The sequence below is a fragment of the Artemia franciscana genome, chromosome 12 (genome assembly GCF_032884065.1).
Source record: "Artemia franciscana chromosome 12, ASM3288406v1, whole genome shotgun sequence".
Taxonomy (NCBI): Eukaryota; Metazoa; Arthropoda; class Branchiopoda; order Anostraca; family Artemiidae; genus Artemia; species Artemia franciscana.
Window position 1 is genome coordinate 9933609 of NC_088874.1, and position 22301 is coordinate 9955909.

The 22301-nt window shown below is 33.9% G+C and overlaps 1 protein-coding gene and 1 long non-coding RNA gene across 2 annotated transcripts in view; both read left to right on the forward strand.

Moving 5' to 3' along the window:
• The window catches only part of LOC136033659 (alpha-aminoadipic semialdehyde dehydrogenase-like), a 372653-nt gene that overhangs the window by 142284 nt on the left and 208068 nt on the right, over positions 1-22301 (forward strand). The gene's annotated exons all lie outside the window — the stretch shown is intronic.
• Positions 1296-7525, forward strand: LOC136033653 (uncharacterized). The gene is made up of 2 exons (XR_010618987.1): positions 1296-1449; positions 4101-7525. It is a non-coding gene; the product is annotated as an uncharacterized LOC136033653 (long non-coding RNA).

Genomic DNA, 22301 nt, shown 5'->3' on the forward strand with positions numbered 1-22301 from the left:
AATAAACGATGGTTACAGCATAGTGTATTATTTTAACTTTGTTTTTTTTTTTCGAAAGCACAAAGTTTAGAGTCACAAGAACTGGTTTGGAGTAGCATGACATGGTATCTATAAATCTATTTGGTTGTAGCTTTGTCTAAGATATATAAAAACTCGGTGAATATTTTAAGACACAGAGTGAGCGAGTCTGTGAGTAGTGACTAAGTCAGTTATTGGATCAGTAAGAGAGAGAGAAAGAGAGGCTTAAAATATGATATACGATGAAAAACCTCCTAGTAGATGGAAAATTATCGAAGGGAGAAAAGCCTTAATAAAGTAAACTAAACATGATGGAAATTAAGTTTAGAAATCATATTAGTAAAAACTCTTAATAGTGGCAATTCCTTACAGAAGATCGTAAAAGTTCCCTAATAAAAGTCTCAGCTGTTTTATAACGATAGAATCTTAGCTGTAGAGACTAGATGCACATCATCAATCAATTGATTACGAAAATCACTTGATGAAAAAGAAGAAATTCCTAAGTGGGAACAATCGGGCTCATAGCCGTCGCTTTCGGAAAGTCATGGGTGAGGGGTAACAACAAAGTCATATGATGGATGGGGGCATTATTTTCCTTTGGGGGTTTGTTATCAACCGTAGATAGATAACTTTTACCTCTCCTTCGTTGATAGGTATTTCTATGAAGATGTAGAACATTATGCTCTGTTAAGAGTGGTATTAGATTATGTAATATTTTTGTTTCCTCCAATTTTTGTACCTTGGAAGGAAAGCTGCATCCTCTTAAGTTGTTTGGTGTCATATGTTTTAGCTTACTTCGTGTCAATATCTCACCGATGTTTCTTTCTGTTAAATTTGGAGCTTGCTAGTACCAAAAACTGTATAACTGCATGTGAAGGTTTTTTTTTCATTAAAAATGGAATTCTTATTTTTACGATTTTTCCCAGATGTATATAGTTCATAAAGTCAGATTTCATTTCACTGTCCTTTGTACTTTAAACCTGTTGCATTCATCTCCTATCTTCTTTTTTTTCGTTGTTTTTTTAGGGATGGGGAGGGGGTCTAATAATATCTGATGTATCTAATGCTGTTTGAACCGTTAAACTTAGTGAAGTGACTTGCATTAGGAATTTTTTTTTGTCTCAACTTTGTCTAACGTTGTCAATTTTTTTTGTCAAACTTTGTCGCCTCTGGGAGCCTCTGTTATCTGTGTGATATGGTCCGTTCCGAAGTTGACACAACTTTTGAAAAGTTTTTTTTTTTGCAATCTGAGACTAATAGTTGAGCGGGACATTTTCTCTTTTTTTCATCAACTTTTAATATCTTTATTTTTTTTAGATAACGACCTGCTTGCTCGGTGTTTTACGCTCCCTTGATGAATCTTCTGTCAAATCCGCTGCGGTTCTCTGCATTACGTACCTATTACAGGGTCAGGGTAGTAGTGCTTTGGAGGTGAGTAACTCAACGCTCTTGTTCAATATATACCAACAGATAAATTATTTAATTTAAAGTCTATAAGTAAAAGCATGATTCATTAATTGGAAAAACCATGGCCTTAGTGACAAAATAAATGGAAATAAATTTTCTGCGTTTTTAGTAAACTGTACGAAATTAAAGGTAAGGTAAGGTTCAAGAGTGATAATTCTGTGCAATTGAAAACAAAGTATTTGTTTATAAATAACTACATAAGAATAAATATAAAAAATAAATAGAGGAAATAATAAAAAGATTGAAAAATATGGAAGTCGGAATCAATTCTCACGAGCCTCAAAATAAGGGCATTCCTGAGCAATCAGTATAAACCTGGTAAAGAACTGAATTCAAAGGAAAATAGAATCAATGCAGAAACAGAAGAAACGTAAAAATGGCGACAAAATTTTAACAAGTCTACTTCTAACTCTTGCGGCTTTCAGAACAAAAAAGAAAGGATGAAAACTTAGTTTAAACTATTGTTTAAGTACCCAAAGATCCACTTTGTTGTTAATTCCTATCAAAAGGAGTCTACATACTGAGTAAGGAATTGCAAAACATTGTTTTAACCCTGGGTTGATGAAACGACGTTTTTTTTTCCTGACGCAAAACATACGACAAAGACTAGAGGCAGCTATAGTGCAAAAAGTGTCCGTATCAAATCGGTTCATTCTATCTAAGAAATCGGAAATAAAAGAATTAAATACATTGAACTGATTAGAAATCCATTTATTTCTTAAACACATTCGTTTTTCAGTGGCCTGATTATAGTATTAAAGCAGACTCGTCGAGCCTTGAATGGCACATTCATAGTTGACACAGCCGACATACCCATAGTTGAAATAGCCATAGTTTGACGCCATAATTGACCTAGCCAATGATACATTAACTTCCTGTAAAATTGACAGAATTTGACGGAAAACGACACTCGTTTTTCTGCCAAAGCACAGCTATTGCTCCAAAGAGTCCTTGACTGATCCCCAGGTACCCTAAGTTTAAAGACTGTAGGAGTATTTACAACGATATTTTACTAATACCGAGTTTGAGCTAACGCTATTGTGAGCCATCGGAAATTTTCATAGAATTTTTCAGCCAATCAGGAAATCTCCGTGATGAGTCTGATTGGCTCAAACTAGCACTGGCCAAATCTCGGTGTTAGTAATATATCATATTCAATAGCAGAGCCGTTCAAAGGGGGGGGCCGAGTAGCCGACCTGAGAGCCGTAGCTGGGAGGGGTGGCTGGGGGGTTGCCCACTTTGATCAAATTTTTAACTTTGATTTAGTTGTTTTTTTTGCTTGTATTTGAGTGTGGAAGAGGACTCTGTAATTAATTTTTCCCTGAACACTGCCAACCCTAGGAACGGTTCTGGTCAATGGGGCTTATATTCAATTCTGTGTTGGTTTCAATCTTTGTCAGTGAGTGTTTTGATCTTGTGACTATCCTACTTGTGACTTGTGACTACTCATTACTATAGTGACTGTAGGATGAGTATAGGGACTTGTCACTGATTTAATACAGTGCGATAAAGTCTGGGTGCCAGTAAGAAATGTTCAGAAGTTAAATTATCGTTTGTATGTGAGCTAAGAAGTAAAAAATGTCGAAGCCTTGCTCCGGAAGCTACTTATTAAAGTACTTGGTGATAATCCGATTTTATCTTGGTGCTAACCAATTGGTGAACTTCCACATTGATTTTAGTCAAAACTTGGTGGGGGAAGAAAAGTAACCGAACCTGTGAAGATTTTAATAGACGGGACAGAAATTTTGCTGCAATTTTTGATACGCAAATTTTGTCGTATATTTTTTGTAGAGATATTAGCAGCACCTCATCGTGCATAAGAAATGGTGAGAAATTACTACCAAGAAATGTTACTATTTTGCTTTACTAAGCTGCTAGTGCTCTTATAGTAAAACTATGCCAATTAAAAGTAAGAAAAATCAATAAAAATTTTATTTTTCAATAAAGAGAAGTAAAGAGATTAAAATCTAAAACCAAGGAAATTAACTAATATACGAGTTCAAGCGTAAAATGAAAGGAAATTACCATAAATGAAATGTGTCAGACCTAAAAAGAAACAGGAATTTTGGTTGGTCTTGGATACTTCGGAAATTTGTAGTTTTGAAGAACACAGTAAGGTAGAATGAGTGAAGGAGTGATTTATTCTGTAGTCATGGCTTGCAACAAATGCTGCTGCAGGAATTTTTGCGAAATTTGCAGGACTTTCTGCAAAGACTAGTACTAGTGTTGACCAATAGGTTGGTGTGAAGATCAAACTGGAATAGGGGATGATTACACAAATCTGAAATTAAGATATATTAATATTATCAAAGATGTAAGATATATACCGAATTTAATTTCGTATTCGAATGTTTTTAATTCCGTCCTCAAATATTGCTTGTTACTCATTTTTACTGGGCCACTGAAATACTTGCCTCATGAAGTCTGTACAAACACAATAGGTTTGATCATATCCGCTTTAAGGTCCTTTATTAAGTTTTATTCTCTATTCAATTGCTTTCTCTCTAGCTTGTTACTCATTTTTACTTTTGTGTAACAATATACTTGATACTGGCTTGGCCACTGGGATATATGCCTCATGAAGTCTGTATATTTGCTTATAATCTGTTTTGTAGGTTCTGAAAGACAGTATTGGAGAAATTCATCGCGAACTTCGCCGACTTCTTGCTACTGAAAAGGATAATCAACTTATAATGCACACTAATTTAGCACTGGATGAACTGGATACTATCATGAAGTCCTTTTTGGATCTTAGTCAACAACCAATGAAAAAGGAAATTTTCATCTCTAGTTTACCTAAGTGACAAAATGAATCTCAGACTAATCTATAGTGTATACATTTTAAAAGTTGTTGAGAATTCAGTATACCCGTTTCTTCAAGTAAAAAGTATTACTATATTATAGTGGTTTTCTTAACAGTATTTCTTCAAACCTTTTTCATATTATTTAGTTCAGTGTAACTCATAAGTAAAAATGTTTTTTTTGGTGTTGCCACATTGAGTGTATTTTTCAAAAAAAAAACAAAAAAAAGTTATTATCTAGATAAATAGTTTGTAGTGCATAAAAAACCGAATGGTTGTGCAAAACATAGTTAATAGAGAATAAAAGCCACAAATAAATACGAACCAGGTTTGTTCATTATTCACTAGTTTCAACTTGTTTAGTCCTTAGATGAACCATTGTCTGCAGCCTTCCAACTCAGCACCCTAATGTTAATGACAATATAGTGTTATAGTGTTATATTAGTGTTAATACCGTAATTTTTAATGTTGTAAATACTTAGCCTGACAATCTTCTAGCTGTTTAATTCTGTACCACCTTTGCCGTTTTCAGCATCTTTGTAAAATTTTACAGGATAAAAAAAAATAAACTTTTAAAGTCTACTAATTTGATAAACAAGATTTTCGAAAATCCTTTTTTTCTGTGGCAAGTCTTGTTGGTCTTTTCTGTTGTAAGTCTTGTACATTTCAATGACAAAGTTGTAATTTACCTTGTATATATGCACTTATTGGAAATAGATATTAAACAGATTTTAAATGTAGAACTTTCAATTTTTGAAGCTTAAATAGATCTAAATCATGTTTCGATGTTCCCAAAATTTTTGTCGTTGAAAATGAAATAATCCAATTCTAAATTCAGACATTTAATTGACCTTCAAAATTGGAAAGCATAAAGGAAAATGAAATCAGCCAACTGGCCGTATACAATATAAAAAAATTAAAATCATGAAAAAATTCATAAACTTAATTATATGTACGATACTTTATTAGATTTATTTAATGACATTAAAATTTTGATAGAAACAAGCAAGATAAAATATACAAAAATCGTAGATCGCATAATCTAAAATCTCAAAAATTGAGAATATTGTAGAAAATATCTGCATATGGGAAATAATAATAATAAGGAAAATATACCTCCCAAATGAAAAAAGAATATTCTTCATTTCGATAAATTCTCAATTTGAAAAAAAATTCAGAGTACAGGCTATGAGAAATCGACGGCCCTTCTGAATTTAATTTGTGTTGTTTCTGAGAAAAAAAAATATCATTGATGACTTAGAAGGAAATTTTGGAAAATCTCCACGTCGAATTTCAAAAACCTGATTGCTAGTCAAAATACTTTAAGAAAAAACTTGTAAAAAATTTACCAAATGGCTGAGCCTCTTGTGACTTATAGTCAGTGAGGTCTTAAAGTATAAGTAGTCATTTGACTTTGACTCCCTTAATACATTATAACTCTTAGCTCCCAAACATGGCAACCTTGTATAGTAGCACCTGTAACGACGGATTTCGTTTTGCTTATGCTGTAACATAACAAATACGTACTTGATTTTATATGTATAGATGGTATATCTCTATTTCAATGTTTTACTAATGCTGTAATCAAAAATACATGGTAGATTTTATATGTATAAGTGGTATATCTATGCCAATGCAAATCTTGACCTTTATATATATAAAATCATTTGGGCATGATTCTTATATGCTGAAAGTGAGCTAAGCTAATCAAGCTAGAAACGTGAAAATTTAGCCGACAGTAGCACCTGTTAAGTTGAATATCGTCTTGCAAATAATGCAACACAGATGAATATGCACCTGATTTTATGTGTATACATGTATATTTATATTTCAAAGTCAAAATCAATATAAATACATACCAATATAAATAATATGTTTGTTTTTGTTTGTTTTGTATACGCTGAAAGCCACCAAAGTTAATCAAGCTAGAAATGTGAAAATTTAGCAGAAAAATCTTAAAATTCTGAGAATGGTTGTAGACTAAATAATTTGGAAAAGTTAATTTTTAAAACGTCCATTTGGTATGATGTTATAGTTAATTCATGCGGAGGCCAAAGGTACTAGAGGAAAACAACAGCAGGCTCCTCTCTGTAGCGAGTAGAGAAGGCAACTTCTTGAAAAAAAGCTTATGAAATGGCCTGTTCAATTGACAGTAGCGATTGTAGCTAGCTACAGTATTAAGTGGAGGAAGGTGAAAGAAAGTCCTCAAAGCAAACTTCTTTAATGCTAAAGACCCGGCAAACCCGTCTCTTTTGTTTTTATTAAATAAAAAAAACAGTTTTTTTTTAACTGCAAGTAAGGAGTGACATTAAAACTTAAAACGAACAGAAATTATTCTGTATATGAGAGATGTTGTCCCTTCTGCAACGCCTCGCTCTTTACGCTAAAGTTTGACTCTTTCTCAAAACTCTACTTTTTAAAACAATAAAAAACGTTTCAGAGTTAAGAATCTATGACATTTAGGGGGTGTTTCCCCCTATTTTCTAAACTAAGGCGAATTTTCTCATGCTCGTAAGTTTTGATGGGTAAGACTAAACTTGATCAAACTTATAGATTTAAAATCAGAATAAAAATGCGATTCTTTTGATGTAACTATTGGTATCAAAATTCCATTTTTTTAGAGTTTCGGTTTCTATTGAGCCGGGTTTTTTAGAGTTCGGTTTCTATTGAGTTCTATTGAGCCTTACTACAGTTCGTTACCACGAACTGTTTGATCAGTATAAATAACTTTCTTTGTCAACAGTAAAGTGCGAAAGTATTAAAGTCATAAACAGACATTTTTGGCAAAGCTTTAAAACTAATGTGAGACAATTATCTTAAAAAATTTTTTAAAGAATTCCTTGAAAAATAATTCTAGCTAAAGAGTCCGCTTTTCTGGTAGTACATATTAGATAGATAGATACATTTATGTTCCATATAACAGTACAATGATTACACAACAATATACAAATTCTTACAAAGGCTCCGTGGCCTGTAGGAGGGGGATTATTAAACGGATTTCATAACATTTAAACACTTAAGATGTAAAGTATTTGCTTCATAAAAATTGAAAAAAAAAGAAAGAGAGTTCACTAAATAAGCTTTATCAAACTGCAATGAATCACAACATATATAAATATTTAAGAAAAAGAAAAAATAGATAGCACTATATACATCAAGAATATTGTAATGTGCACTATAGCCAGTATATATAAATATATATATATATATATATATATATATATATATATATATATATATATATATATATATATATATATATATATATATATATATATACTATTGACCTAAGTGGTTGTATGGATGAGTAAGGTTAAGGCCTCATTCAAGTGCTGGTCTATATTAACCACTAATTTAGGAAAACAGTTTTTCCCTTTCTCCTTCTATCTCCTTTTTTTTCTTTTTTCTTCTTAGGTCATATATATATATATATATATATATATATATATATATATATATATATATATATAATGAAAAGAGAAATCATCAATGTAACAGCACAAACACAAAAAAAAAGGAAAAAAAAAGGAGATAGAAGGAGAAAGGGAAAAACTGTTTTCCTAAATTAGTGGTTAATATAGACCAGCACTTGAATGAGGCCTTAACCTTACTCATCCATACAACCACATAGGTCAAACAGCATAGCCATACACAATCAACCATAAAGAATAATCCATGGACGGGCAGTCATGTCGCCTGTTTCCTCATGCTTTGCTAGTTATGGTCACCAATTGGGTCATTGGTGTTTGCACGGTTGTTATCACAGCGTCCCATTTCATTATTTTTCTGTGTCATTATCATGGTTTTAAAATGATCCTGCATAAGTCTCCACGATTCTAGCTTGAATAGTTATGGTACAAATTGAGTAGACAGAAGGTAATATGTTTAATATAAGTATGTTATGTTACGGGGAGAGAGGGATAATCATTTGTGTACAAGGTGTACCAGTCTTATGAATGGGATATTTTTATATATTATGTTTTTTATATACAGACATGTAGATGTCTGTCGACAAGGGGGGCGTTTAATATCCTTATCTCTTGCCCAGTGGTAAGTCGAACGAATTCCTTATCAATGAAGATTTGTGCATCTAGACTGAAGATGGACCTTTGGCAGTACTCAAGCCTCCCCCCTTGTCAGAAAAATACTATGATACCCCTGCGAAAATTTCGGCTTTGTGCAGCTTTGATATGTTCCTATATTAAGCCTACTTCCGAGTAGAAAGTATAATCGTTGGCTCTATTTCTGTTTTATACAATACGAGTCTGTATTGTGTGTCCACAGACTGGATTTGTCTATGAAAAAAGAGTACTTATAAGGTCCATACCCGCTCCTGCTTGGTCGGTTTTAGGTTACTATAAATTAATTGCGCTCTTGCTCTTTTTCCTGGAACTTTGTAATTGCTGGAAAACATCAAAAAACAACTGTAATGGACATAATTTGACCTATTTCTGAGATAGCTATAGTGTTTTTGATAGTTTCTTCAGAATGATTTCATGTTGGTGGGGTTTTCTTGTATGTTCCCAACATTTTTGCTTCTTAGGACATTATAACATTTTTACTCAAGACATTTGGCCTATTTCTGAGATTGCTATAGTGTTTTAGATAAAGTTGCCTCAGAGTGATTTCGTTTTGGTGGAGTTTCCTTGTATGTTCCCAGCGCTTTTGCTTCTCAAGACATTAAAGTAACTTTGCTGACTCCATCTATGATTTTGTGCCTTTCGGAATGTTTACAAATGTAGAGTTGAAAATAAAATAAATCAATCTTATACGGATATTGACCCTCTAATTTTACGAATATATATATGTATCCATATTTTTCGAGAAAAATTGGCATCTTGGGATATTCTGGCCTAAAAAACGATCTAGATAGGTCAGAAGTTTGAGAAAATTCGTTAAGAGCCTTAATTTATGAAAAAAAATTTATGTGAGTGATGTCGTTTTTATATACATCAGTGTCGAAATGACGTTGTCATACTTATGTGGAAAATTTTAAGATTTTCTTGCATGGAAAAGTTTACATCAAATTGCTTAAAGAGCAAAAAAAATATTTGTATATATTTTGACAAGGGATTACAACAACTCAAAAACCTTAAAAAAGAAAACCTAAAGTTTGAAGCTTAGCAGAAATCGTTGTTAGAAATCGAATTTGATTCGATAATCAAAAATCTTCAAAAATATTTTAGTATTGGAAAGACATTAAATTGCGTAAAGAGCGAAAAACTGGTAATTGCACGAACATTTGTATATATTTTAACAAGGGTTTATAGCAATTCAAAAAGGTTAAATAAGGTTAGTAGAAAACGGACTAGAAAGCTGTATGAACAGACATTAAATTGCTTAAAGAGCAAAAAAACTGGTAGTTGCAGAAATACGTGTATATATTTTAACAAGGGATTAAAACTATTCAAAAAGCTTAAAAAAACAAAGGGTATTAAGCTTATTAGACAATCGTTGTTATAGATGGGACTTGCATCAATGATCAAATATCTGTGAAAAGACTGCAATATGAGAAGACATATCAGTATGAAAAATTTATCTAGAAGTAGACCCAAAAAAAGAGTATCTACAAGTTTTACAAGTAATAATTCGCTGGAAGAGAAATAAGTTTTTATCCCACCACATTAACAATTAACAAATCCACAATATGGACCATCATGTAGCATTAGACCAATAAGGATAGCTAAAGCAAAGGACATTGTCATTAGATTCACATTGTGTGAAAATCAGCAACCTCGACCATCAAATGAGACGAGACCCAAAAAATAAAATTTACAAGTGTTATAAATGATAATTCGCTGGAAGAATAAAAAACTGGCTTTGTCCCACCACCTGAACAATTAAAAAATCTACAATCTGGACCATCAATCAAACAAAACGTGCCAAAATTGAAAATGATAGTTATGATAAATGGGTTTGGTGTTTTGATATGGATAAGATCATCAATGCGTACACAAAAAGCATACAAGCAATACAAAAGCATTAATTCTAACTTAAGGTAATCTAAAATGTTTAAGAGGTTTATTGATGAAAATAAAGCACAGATAAATAAGGTTAGAAAACTAGTGAAAGTGAGAATCGCGAAAGCTAAAGAAAAAGGCATGGAACAATCGACAACGAGAATCACATTGGATTGTGAACGAAATTTTGAACAGGAATCTGTTGTTGAAAATTGGAAAAGACGCATTTATTATCTATGTCGTCTTAAAAAATTAATGAGATGATGTATGAATCTAAATTACTAAGGCAAAAGGTGTGGAAAAACTTTCTGAGGTAAAGATGATCAAAAATAGACAATGAAATCTTCGGCTGGAAAACAAGGAACAGTGATGACTGGCCACAAAAACGATCTAAGTACTTGAATGAAGAATTTGTATTTTTCGCAGGAAGGCTGTATTGAACTTACGGTGGCGTCATGGCATCAAGAAAAAAGCTTAAATTGTCTACGGTTAGAAGACAAGCAACAATGAGAATCCATATACAGAAGCCTGCCACATGCCGAATGCCGGGGCCTGGTGGCGAAGCCGCCGGTTTTCTGGTGGTTTATGTTTATATATTGTATATCTATCTATTCTCTTTAAGCGAGCTATAATTGTGTATGCATTTTTCTTAGAACTGCTCGATAATCTTTTACTGACAATTAGCTCATTAACATTTTTTTGCCTGAAAAAAAAAACAATCCAGATTGGTCAAGACTCCGGAAAAACTAGTTTAGAGTCTTAATTTTGGACAAATATTTTCGTATGAATGACGTCAAATGAGTGATCGTAACGAAGCTTTGGACCTTTAGATCGAGAGAGGCCTTATTCATGGTCTCATGCAAAATTTCCATTAAAATCAAATTGCAATAAATTAGTATGACCTAGGAGAAATTGCAAATGAACTTTTCAGTCGATCGTTCTGAATTATGCTTATAGAGCGTCAATCAACTAAAAAAAAAAAAAAAAAAAAATAGAAACAAACAGTCATCTTTGTAATGATGTTTGAATTAATGTGTTGAGTGTGTTAAGGAAAGAGCACTATGAGAAAAACAAGGACGCTGTCAAAAAAAGAGTTAAAAACCGAAAATGAAGTACACTGAAATCTTTGGTTAGAAGACATTCGACAACAAGCACCAAAACGAATCGCAAACGGAAAATGATGTACAAAAAAATCTGTGATTAGAAGGCATGTGGCAATAACTATTTGCAAAATTGCCGTTCAGATCAAAATTACGATGGAATGAAGCAACACGTTTTTTTAGCACCCATCAGCGAATTAGTAAATAAAATTAATGCTGAGACTGTCTATCACCTTCCAGTAGCATACAAAATCTGTAAAAGCTATGGTTCTGTGAAGAATAAACTCTCTGAATGAAGAGTTGAATACAAGGTTGACGAAACTAATTCTTATCCTCTAAGCATTTCACAAAATGATGGCAAGTTCATGAGGCTCATACCAAGTGTCATGTATGCTTGCAATATCCTCATACTTTGCTTCTATTTAGACATTAAACATATTAACGCAAGTTTTTTCAACTGAAAGTATGGAGCAGCATTAAAACTTCAAACGGACAGAAATTAATACGTAAATGAGGGAGTAGCCCTGCTGTCCCCAGTACCTCGATCTTTACGCTAAAGTTTGACTTTTTGTTCCAATTATTTAAGAATGATTATTAGAATAATAAGCTTTTTCAAAAATAAAAATAAAATTTCGTAAAGAGTGTGGTGTTGAGGAGAGGACAACCCCCTCATTTATGTAATAATTTCTGTTCATTTCAAGTTTTAATATTGCTCCTTACTTTCGGTTGAAAAACTTTGTTTTAATTTCTGATCATTTTAAACAATGCTGGGAAGTTCACTCCCCCCCTTGAAAAATTACCTTCCTCCCCCCTCCCGACATTTTCTCAATACAAAGATCTTCTCACGTAATCCCTCCACCAGAAAAATCCCTCCTAAAAATATCTGTATATTTTTCAATAAACAATACTATGCATAAGCAATGGGCAAAGTTTATAGCTGGCAGTCCTTCCACGGGTACTATCGGTGGTGGGGGGAGGTAGTCATGTCATCCTCAACGATATAGTTACTAGATCTTTCGAATATGCTGAACTATATGACTGTCTCAAAATTTTTATCAGTTCAATGGGGGGAAGAAGGGCGTTGAAGGGGGGCTAGGTGCTCTGCAATATTTGTTGTCACTTGAAAAGGGCACTAGAACTTTTGATTTCCGATCAAATAAGCCCTCTCCCGAACCTGTAGGGACACTGTTTCGATACGGCCACCCCTGGGAAAAACAAACAAATAAACAGGCATCTGTGATCATTCTTCTTGCAAAAACGCAAAATTCTCCATTGTTTCTATAGGAGCTTAAAACCTCTACAATACGGTTTTCTGATATACTGAATCTGACGGCGTGATTTTTATTAAGATTACTTTATATTTCGGGAGTGTTTACCCTCTTTTTCAAAAATTGGGCAAATCCTCTCTGGCTTGTAGATTTTGATGGGAGACATTAAACCTGATGGATTTCTTACATTTTGAAAAAGCATCAAGGCTTTATTCTTTCGATGTATCTATTGTTATCAATACTTTGTTTTTTACAGTTTCAGTTACTATTGTGCCGCGTTGCTCCTTACAGTTTTAGTTACCAAAAACTACTTGATTAGAGCATGTAGTCTTCTCCACGGATTTGTATAAAAATTTTGCGTGTTCAATCATCAACAAAAAAAAAACCTGTTTTCTACATACCGCAGTCACAACATTTCGAATATTAAAAGATTCAATGAAGTATGGGACCTCTAAGTGAGTATCTTATGTTTAAAATGCAGATTTCTAGGGTGTCCTTACTCACAAAACAGTTTACAATTCTCCTTAAATGAGAAGCCATTAAAAATTCAAAGCCTATAGAATTGGATCTAAATTGCGTTAAACATTCTTGAAACATCAACAAAAATTTTACTTATGACATTTCAGATAAAAAATTATCTCTATCTGAATTGTTACATAGATGAAGAATTTTGGGGGCCACATCATTGTGCTTTGCATGTCTTGTAGAATTATTCTCAATATTAGCATTGCTTCAATGCCTATGGATTTGGCAAATTACTGCTTGTGAGGAAAAAAATTTTGCTGAATATAAAAAATACCCTGGGGATGATTTGCACTGTCTAAGAACCTGAGCAGCATGTGGGAAAGCGCTTGAAGGCAAAAAATTTCCAAGAATAATGATTTGTTTTTCCTAGTATTTTCAAACATTAGACTTTTGTTTGTGCGCATGAGTGAATCTAAATGCTGTATATAATAAATCAATCAATCCTACAGACGGTTCTGAATGAGATGGTATGTGAAGGCTCGTTCAATTACTTGGCTTTTACCGTTCCAAGGGATTGTAGTTCTTACCGCCCGACAAGATTTTCGGTACCTGTATTTGTCTACATTTAGAGTCAAAATTTTCAACTAAAATGCCTGTTAAAAGAGTAAATGTTTTCCATCTCCCTAATTCTTCCCTTTTATTCTGCTTTTTTTAACTAGTTAAACACCAAAAGACTTTACTACTGTTAATGTCTTTGAAACCTGATGCGTGACATACTGATTATTTGTGAAGACTATTTTTCCATGAGATATTGTATCAGCTAGCCGCAGGTAAGTACATTTTGACTTTAAATAAATATAATTTAGCGTAGAGTCTGCTAAAATTCAAAAGTATATAACATTACAAAATCCATACACTGATAATGCTAAAAATTTGAACTTCCACATAAACAAGCTTTTAATATTATTTTAATTGCTATGAGGTAGATACTATTAGTGGGCTTTCTGGTAACAGGCATTGCTACTACTACTAGCTAATTGCAGCACCAGAACTCCTGAGGCCAAAAAAGTTACGCACGCTGCTCCTCCATCCCAATCTATTCGTAGCCTCCCGATTAAGAATTCCCTGTTTCCCTTAAATATTGCGTTGCGACATCCTCCCATCCCATTTAGGAAGACCTACTTTTTGTTTTTATCCTAGACGGTTTGTTGACAAGGACAATATTTAGCAATCAATCATTCTTCATCTACAGAATATGCCCTGGCCATTTTATTCTTTCTTTCATTATTGCCCAAGAAAGTGGGCTGGCACCACGCTTTTCGTACAGCTTACTGTTTGAAATACAGTTAGTCAGTCGGGTACCCAAAAAAATCTGTAGACTATTTTTGTGGAAAACATCTAGAAAATTCTCCTCCGTTTTTAAGAACACCCATACTTCAGAACTAGTCTTGGTCACTGTAGCTTCCAAAGTTCTAATCCTGGTTCGCAGACATATCTTCCTATTCTTCCAAACTTTTTTCAATTGCGAAAAAAACACCCTAGGCCCTGACTGTTCCACTTTTAAAATCTTCACTTACCGTCTTTACTAATAATACAAACTAGGTAAGTCAAGCTGTCCACTTGATCGGTGTCCTCATTGTCCAACATCATCTCTTCACCTTCATTTATCCCTAGTCTTCGTGACTTAGTCTTCTTGATATTAGTTTTCAAACCAGTTCTTGTACGCTGAAATCCCATGACCTCTTAGAGTTTATTCGTTTTGATAACATTTTCATTTAAGATGCTTAATTCATCAGAATAATCTATGTCTACAAGAGTTTTACTACCCTGTTGAATTGTTCTAGAATTTTCTATCATTGTCTTTGCACTGCTCCTTAGGACAAAGTCCATCAAAATAACCCACACAGATGGAAATAGAATGTAATTCTACTTAACTCCCGGTTTAGTCTGAAATAAATTACTAACCTCCTTTCCTATTTTAACCATGGCCATATTATTCTGGTGCATAGTACTAATCAATTTAAAATATTCTTCTGGTATATCATACAAGGATAGGACCTTCGCCTAATTTTTTCCGTCAGCTGAATTAAACACTTGCCGATGATCAATTAAACTGAGGACAAAAGGCATTTGATGACTTAGGTGCTTCTCAACTATTAATCTAAGAGTGAAATTTTTGGTCGATGCATCCTCTACATTTCTTAATACCGCACTGTTCTTTTCTTAAAAATTTATCTACAGTGTTTCTAAGTATAAAAAGTATCATCGTACTAAGTAATTTCATTCCTTGAAAAAATCAGATGAATGCCTCTTTAATTATCTCAGTCACTTTTTTCACCAGTCTTATGGAGGGATTTAATTTCCCCTAAGTTTTCCTAATATGCCGGGTACTTTTCCTTAAAAAGGCCTGTGAGAAAGGATTTGATCGTCAACATTTACTTTTCAATCCCTATGATAATCTAGTGACTTTTTCATACTTGACTAATAGTTCAGTCAAAACTTACTAATAGCTGCCTGAAATTTAGCATTTGATCAAAAAATGTATTTGAGTCAGGTAAATAATAATTTGTTTTATTCAATGAAACTGGAGTTTGCACGTAAAGAAGACTTTAGCAGTATTAATAATAATTCAGTTTTCACTCGTCAGTAATATGTTTGAAATACGACAACAGAAGAAGAAATATTTATGATTGTCTTCACATGTATATGTCCCAAGTGACCTTTTGGGTGAAATTAGTTTCAGGCTTGAAAAACTTTCCAACTTTTTTTCAAATTTTAAATTAAAATATTTACATTACAATCTTTGACTTTTCGATGGCTCATTTATGACCATGAATGGTGGGAAAGTCTAAAATAAGTTTATTGCTTGTCCTGGAATAATATTTTTTCTACGTACAGGGTTTACAGATAAGGACCTAGTTGTTGACTCATCAGAGGATAGAAGAGGCAACCACAATCAAAATCCATAATAATAATTATAGTAATAATAATAATAGACTCCTTGGCTACTTCAAGTAATCTCTGTAATTCAGTTGGAAAATATGCAGAATTTTGAATGTGGTTTATAATTCATTTTAATCAATCAGCCCAAAATCATGTCAAATGATAAAAATGGGGGGTCATTCAAAAATTTGATTCAGAATAATTTAGAATTTAATGAATTAAATAGCTAGCAATTCAGAAAATTTAGTTTTCAATATAATGAACTTTTAAGCAAAAATGTAAAGAGTAGCCAAGTAATACTAAACAAATTTTATGCAATTTCTCTTATTATTTTATTGTTGTTGTTTTGAATATCTGGTATCGGTGCCAGTTTGGAAGCTGTTAAATTATCAAGCTTCACAGAGTTCAGTAAAGCAGTTTATCTTCTATCCCCCTACGGGATTTTTGGGACGTAGGACTGTTTTAAAAACGTTTTTTGAGCTCATTTATTAGTAGGTTTCTAACACAGATAAATCTAATCTCATCTCTTTTGTATTTTTGATGATTTATTAATATCCCTGGATTTCACATGCATCCCCTATCACAGGGATATCACGAAGGTTCGTGATACGCGTGCCGTTGTTTCTTGGTCAGGAAATTAAAATGCCAAAACCCATGTGGGCAAATGTGTGTTCCTCCGAAGAGTCCCTATGAAAGGTGTTCACTTAGGAATAACTCATTAGATTTGGGGTGTTTTTACTTTTGAGTTTATGATGGCTTACAGTTAGTTATGACGATGTTGCATGTCTATGGACCCTTCTTTTAGATTAATTGTTTTTGGCTGTACTATTTGTCTTAGGTGATTAAATAAGTGAGTAGGGTCAAGACCTAGTTTTTTTCTCACCAAATAAATACCCATAACACGTTGCTACAGTTATGGATTTTTCCTTGATTAATTTTTTTATCGTAAGTTCAGAACAGATTCAGATGATCATCAGAAACCAGTCTAAATCGAGAAATAGTTTCTGAAACGTTAAAGCACAAAAAAAATGTAAATATAAATACATATGTATATACGTACATATGTATATATACATATAAGGTATAAGCTTGCACCTTTTGTCTGTACTTTAGATATTCTGACTTGCTGGCATAAAATTATGTTGCTCGATAGCATTAGCTGCGTTCGTTTTCGCCATCTGGTGTTCTTAGTTTAACCAAGATATACTGGCTTTTACTATTTTATTGTGTTTATTTCGCCGTTCTATAAACGTTATTCTATATTGAAAAAAAATGTTATAAGTGCTACTCGGCCAGATATAATTTCGATAACAATACTTCTACATTGATTAATGTTGCTAGAGGAAAAAAATGACTCTTGAATAAACTCCAGCTTGAAGCTACAGCAGGCGACGTCACATCGAGAGCCTCATATTTATGTTTGGCAGTTGCTGCTGGTGGCGAAGAAAATTTTATATTTTAGTATGAAGAATTATCTCTTTCTTTTGCAATTTTCTTCTTTCATACTCTTGTTTAAAGACGGCTCCTGGGCGTCAGAATGGGGTAACGATGAACTAAGGTATGTGAGGGCATATTACAGCCTATTTCCATAGCGATTGAGACCCCAGCTTAAACCGCAAGGAATTTGAGTTGAACCAATATCAAAAATTGTTTCATTATTCAACTAGCCTTTCGGGCACCTGGGGCAAATGTGGGAGAATGCACCTTTCCCTAAAATTTGCATTACTTACATAGCGTAGACATACAGATTTTAATATACTAATTTTGTCTAATGTTCGAAAATGGCAAATACAACCAAGATCAGAGGCGATTCAAGCCATTTTCTATTAGAAAGAAAGAAGTGGACTTATAAAGCTTATAAAATTGGTATTTGATTGTCACCAAAAAAGTTAGTTTCCTTCAAATAAGCTATTAAGCAAAATATAAAAAAAAATCAAGATCAAAGTGAAGTATGAAACATTTTAATGCTCTTTCACCTCTATCATATCAGGACCGAGACCGTTATTCTTTTTTTTTACTGGGGGGAGTAGGAGAGATGACGAGCATATGCTGCTGAAATCAAAATTATGCCAACTATTCCTTAAAAATGGTCTGAAGTAATCAGATTTTGAATTTTTTAATGGCAAGAAAATACTTTAAAAATAGTAAGTAAAGCAGCAAATATGTTTCAAAATATATCACTGAAAAGTTTATTCTTCAGATAGAGAATGGTAAAAACAGTTTTAATTTGGATGTTGTGTGACTCTAAAACTTTGCGGCTAAAAGTAAAACTAAGCAATGAAACGGAATACGGAACTTAGTTTGTCATCCTTAGAACAACATTTGAACGATTGGATGGCATCTCAAAGAACGGTTTATAAGCACAAAATAAAACCGTTTGGTTTACAAACGAAGGGCTCATTAGTTGATTGGATGTTGGTTAAACGGAGATGGGAACGCACCGTTTCGGTGGTGAGTAAACCATAGTGAAGAAGAAGAATATAACTTGATATTCTCTTGGAGAATATTTGGGGGTTTTGTCTGTAAGACTTGACCAGCAAAATGAAGTTTGTGGACAAAAGAGTCATAACGATGGCTGTGTACGTCTTGGGAAACCTTTTAAACTACATGGATAGATTCAGCCTTGCTGGTATGACATGGGTTCAAGCCCAAAATTGGGAGGGGAAAAGCATCCTCGACCGGGAAGGTATTTTAAAGCACCCACCTCCACTCCTTCTCCCTCTAGAGGGCCCGAAATTTGCCTAGAAGACAGGTCTATACCTATTGAAATTTTGACAAAACAACATTTGACCTTAAATTTCACTTACTAGTTGCTTTTTCTCTCCCTTTAGTTCTGAAAATGCAATTCCCGTTATTTGAGTAGAATTTTGAGCCATCTCAATGGTTTTTTTTCAAAATTTAGGAAATGTATTTCCATATCTTTAAAACCTTATAAAATGGAATTGAGCAAAGTTATGAAGCTGAAAACAATTTTGTTGTATTTCAATTAAGCATAAGATATATTTTGCAAGATTTCACTTTTATAAGACACATATTTTTAAAAGTCAGTGCCCTCTAGAGGGAGAAGGAGTGGAGGTAGTTGCTTCAAAATACCTTCCTGGGACATACTTTAGTCTGTAGATTCCTCCCTGAAAGTTTCATTTTCCTAACCTAAACCATTTCTGAGATAGCAAGAAGTCAATTAACTAGAATTTTACCCAAAATTCTTTTTTAGTTCAGTTTGTGTAGCCCAGGCAAACTTTAAAGTATTTTCATCTTGCAAGTTCCAAGCATGTTTGACACAGGTTTCTCTAAATTGTAATTTACCAGAATAGCATGGTCAAACAAGGGTACTGATAAGCCCTAAACCTATGTAGACAGAACACTCAAACCAGTGATCTGCACAACCCATGTTGGATGTTGGTGGCCTGGAAATAGAGCTTAACCCTCTTCTAATTTCAGCAAAGGTTATTATCCCTGTTTGTCTGCAAGTCAAGGGGACTTAAACTTGTATGCAAAAGGGAGGGAACTAAATTTTCTTGGACTCACAGGAAAACAAGTGACCTAAGCTTAATAGGATTGCCTGCTTAGAGTGTCAGGCATAGGCTACTACCATATTTTATGGTTGACACATGACAGACAATCCCCTGGAATGGCAGGTGAATAGGGAGACCTTTAGTTTTACCTACCTTAAATTGCAACTTGAAGCAATTAAAGGAGTTTCTATCCTGTAGCATTCCAATTTTGGCAAGTATAGATGTATGAGCAGTCCACCACATAAGTAAGCATGTTAAGAAAACATTTTTTACTTCATAATATACACAAAGATCCTAGTTAATATATTTTGCAGCAGGAAGCCAAAGATAAGTGTGTTTTTTCACAGTTAAAAAAAATTTGGAGCAGTAGGATTAAAGTCTCCAAACCAAGATTAGAATTTTAGGAGGTACAGTGATGACAGTGGTCAAATATGGCTCTGAAGCATGGGCACTCCAAAATGCAGATGAAGATTTACTAGGTGTGTTCCAAAGAAATTGCCTATGGATTTTTGTGACTGTATTTCAAACAGTAGGCTGTATGAAAAATGTGGTTCGACCCTGCTTTCTAGGGGTGAGAACCCCTAGAAAGGTTGAGATTGCTAGGCCACATTCTGCAGATGAAGTATGACAGACTGCTGAAGATTGTTCTTTTTGGCCAACTGTCTTGGGGTAAATGGAAAGCTGGTGGTCCTTGTCATGGGTTGGAGGATATCATAAAGAAGGATTTAAAGGAAATGGGAACTCCCTGGAGGGTGTAAAGAGTAAAACTTATAATAAAGTCCAATTTGATAAAGTACAGCATCAACTTCTTCTCCTAAAAATGGTAACATATAGAGTACATGAGGATAAAGTTGCCTGTATTGAAGCCTTTCTTACTGGAAGAACTCAGAGGGTAGTAGTTTATGATGCCAACAGTAAAATGATTTATCCTAATGAAATTCCTGTCATTAGTAGAGTCCCACAGGGCACAATCCTGGGGCCCATGCTGCTCAACATATATATTAAGGACTATACAACTCACCTGAAAAACGCACTGACACTATATGCTGAAAAATTGCAAGCTCATAGGACATGCCCAAATTAGCCCCAATCCCTAACAATGCAAAGAGATTTAGATCAACTATCTAGATGGTCATCTGAGTGGGGTTTGCAGTTCAATGTGTCAAAATACAAAGTCCTGCATCTTGGACACAACAATCCTAGACTACATTGCTATATTGGAGATGACTTACTTTAGGCTGTAAGTGAGGAAAATGACCTGGGGGTTATTGTTGATGATGAACTCAATTTTCACAGCTGCACACAAGCTCAAGTTGCTAAAGATAACCAAGCTCTAGGGCTCATAAAAAGAACATTTACCACCAGGAAGCTGCATGTGGTTACAAAACTGTACAAAACTATTGTACATCCACATCTGGAATTTAGAATGACCCTAGCATCTCCTCATTACAAAATGGACATTAAAGCACTTGATAGTGTCCAAAGGCAAGCAGTAAAGTTCATACCAGCTTTGCAAGACAAGCAGTATGAGGAATGCCTTGTATCCCTAATAATGCCTAAATCCCCCATTACCATTGACATAAGTGCTGGCAATCTTTCTCTGTACATGCTGTCCTTTACTGGAACAGCCTCTCCAATGCCACCATCCAGTCCTAAACCTCAAATGCATTCAAGGAGGGAGTTGAATGGGACTGGATCAATGCAGAGTGTAGACTTACCTGGGATGCCAGACCATAGTCATGTCACATGACCAGCAAGACATTTCACAGGAGGCTCATCACCTTGCTGGACATGAAATTTAAGGTAATAGATTTGGATCAAGGAGGAGTGTGCATAGCTTTGTTGGCCTCAGGCAGCTTGTTGCTGTGATGAGTTGTTAGCAGTAGTAGTAGTAGAACCTTCATCTTCACTTATTTCCTTGTTTTTTCAGGAAATTCATGAATTTCTTAGAACTGAATTTCATAAATTTCAAATAATTCTGATTTGGACATATTTAGGGGTTGGGGTAAATTTCATTTCTTAGAAAAACAAGGAGAGAAGTGAAGATAAAGACTCTCCCACTGCATAATATATTAGCTAGGATTATTGTGTATATTATCAAGTAAGAATTGTTTTCTTAACATGTCTTCTTATGTGGTGGACTGCTCCCATATCTATACCTTTTGGTAAATAGCAGGAGTAGACTAAACAGATTTTTCAGATAACTAGGCTAAGAAACAAACTATAGTTAGAATTCCATCCTGAATCCAAACTTAACATTCATTTGCCTTGGAAATTAACTTTACCCCCCCCCCCCTTTGTGCAAATATAAACCCTGAATTGGTATATATGTATAGGGATGGGGATAAAGATTGTTTCTGATGCAAATGAATATTAAGTTTAGATTCAGGATGCAATCTGACTATAGAGGTAAGTTTGTTTCTTAGCTATCTAAAAAATATGTTAATAATAACCAATACCCTGGATTTTTGTGTCATAGAAATTCGGCTAGGCTACTTGGCAGGTCTTGGCTATACCTAATGGAATTTAGACAAAACAGCATTATGCCTGTACCTTATTTTTCAATTTCCAGGTTTTTTTCTAGCTTCACTTCTGATAATCAAATTTTTGTTATTTGAGTAAAATTTTAAGCCATGTCAGTAGGTTTTTTCTAAACTTGGGAAATGTTTTTATAGCTCTTTGAAACTTCATAAATTAGGATTGAGGGAAGTTGTGACAAGGCTTTTGTCTGTAAGATTTGTCCAGCAGAATAAAGTTTTTGGAG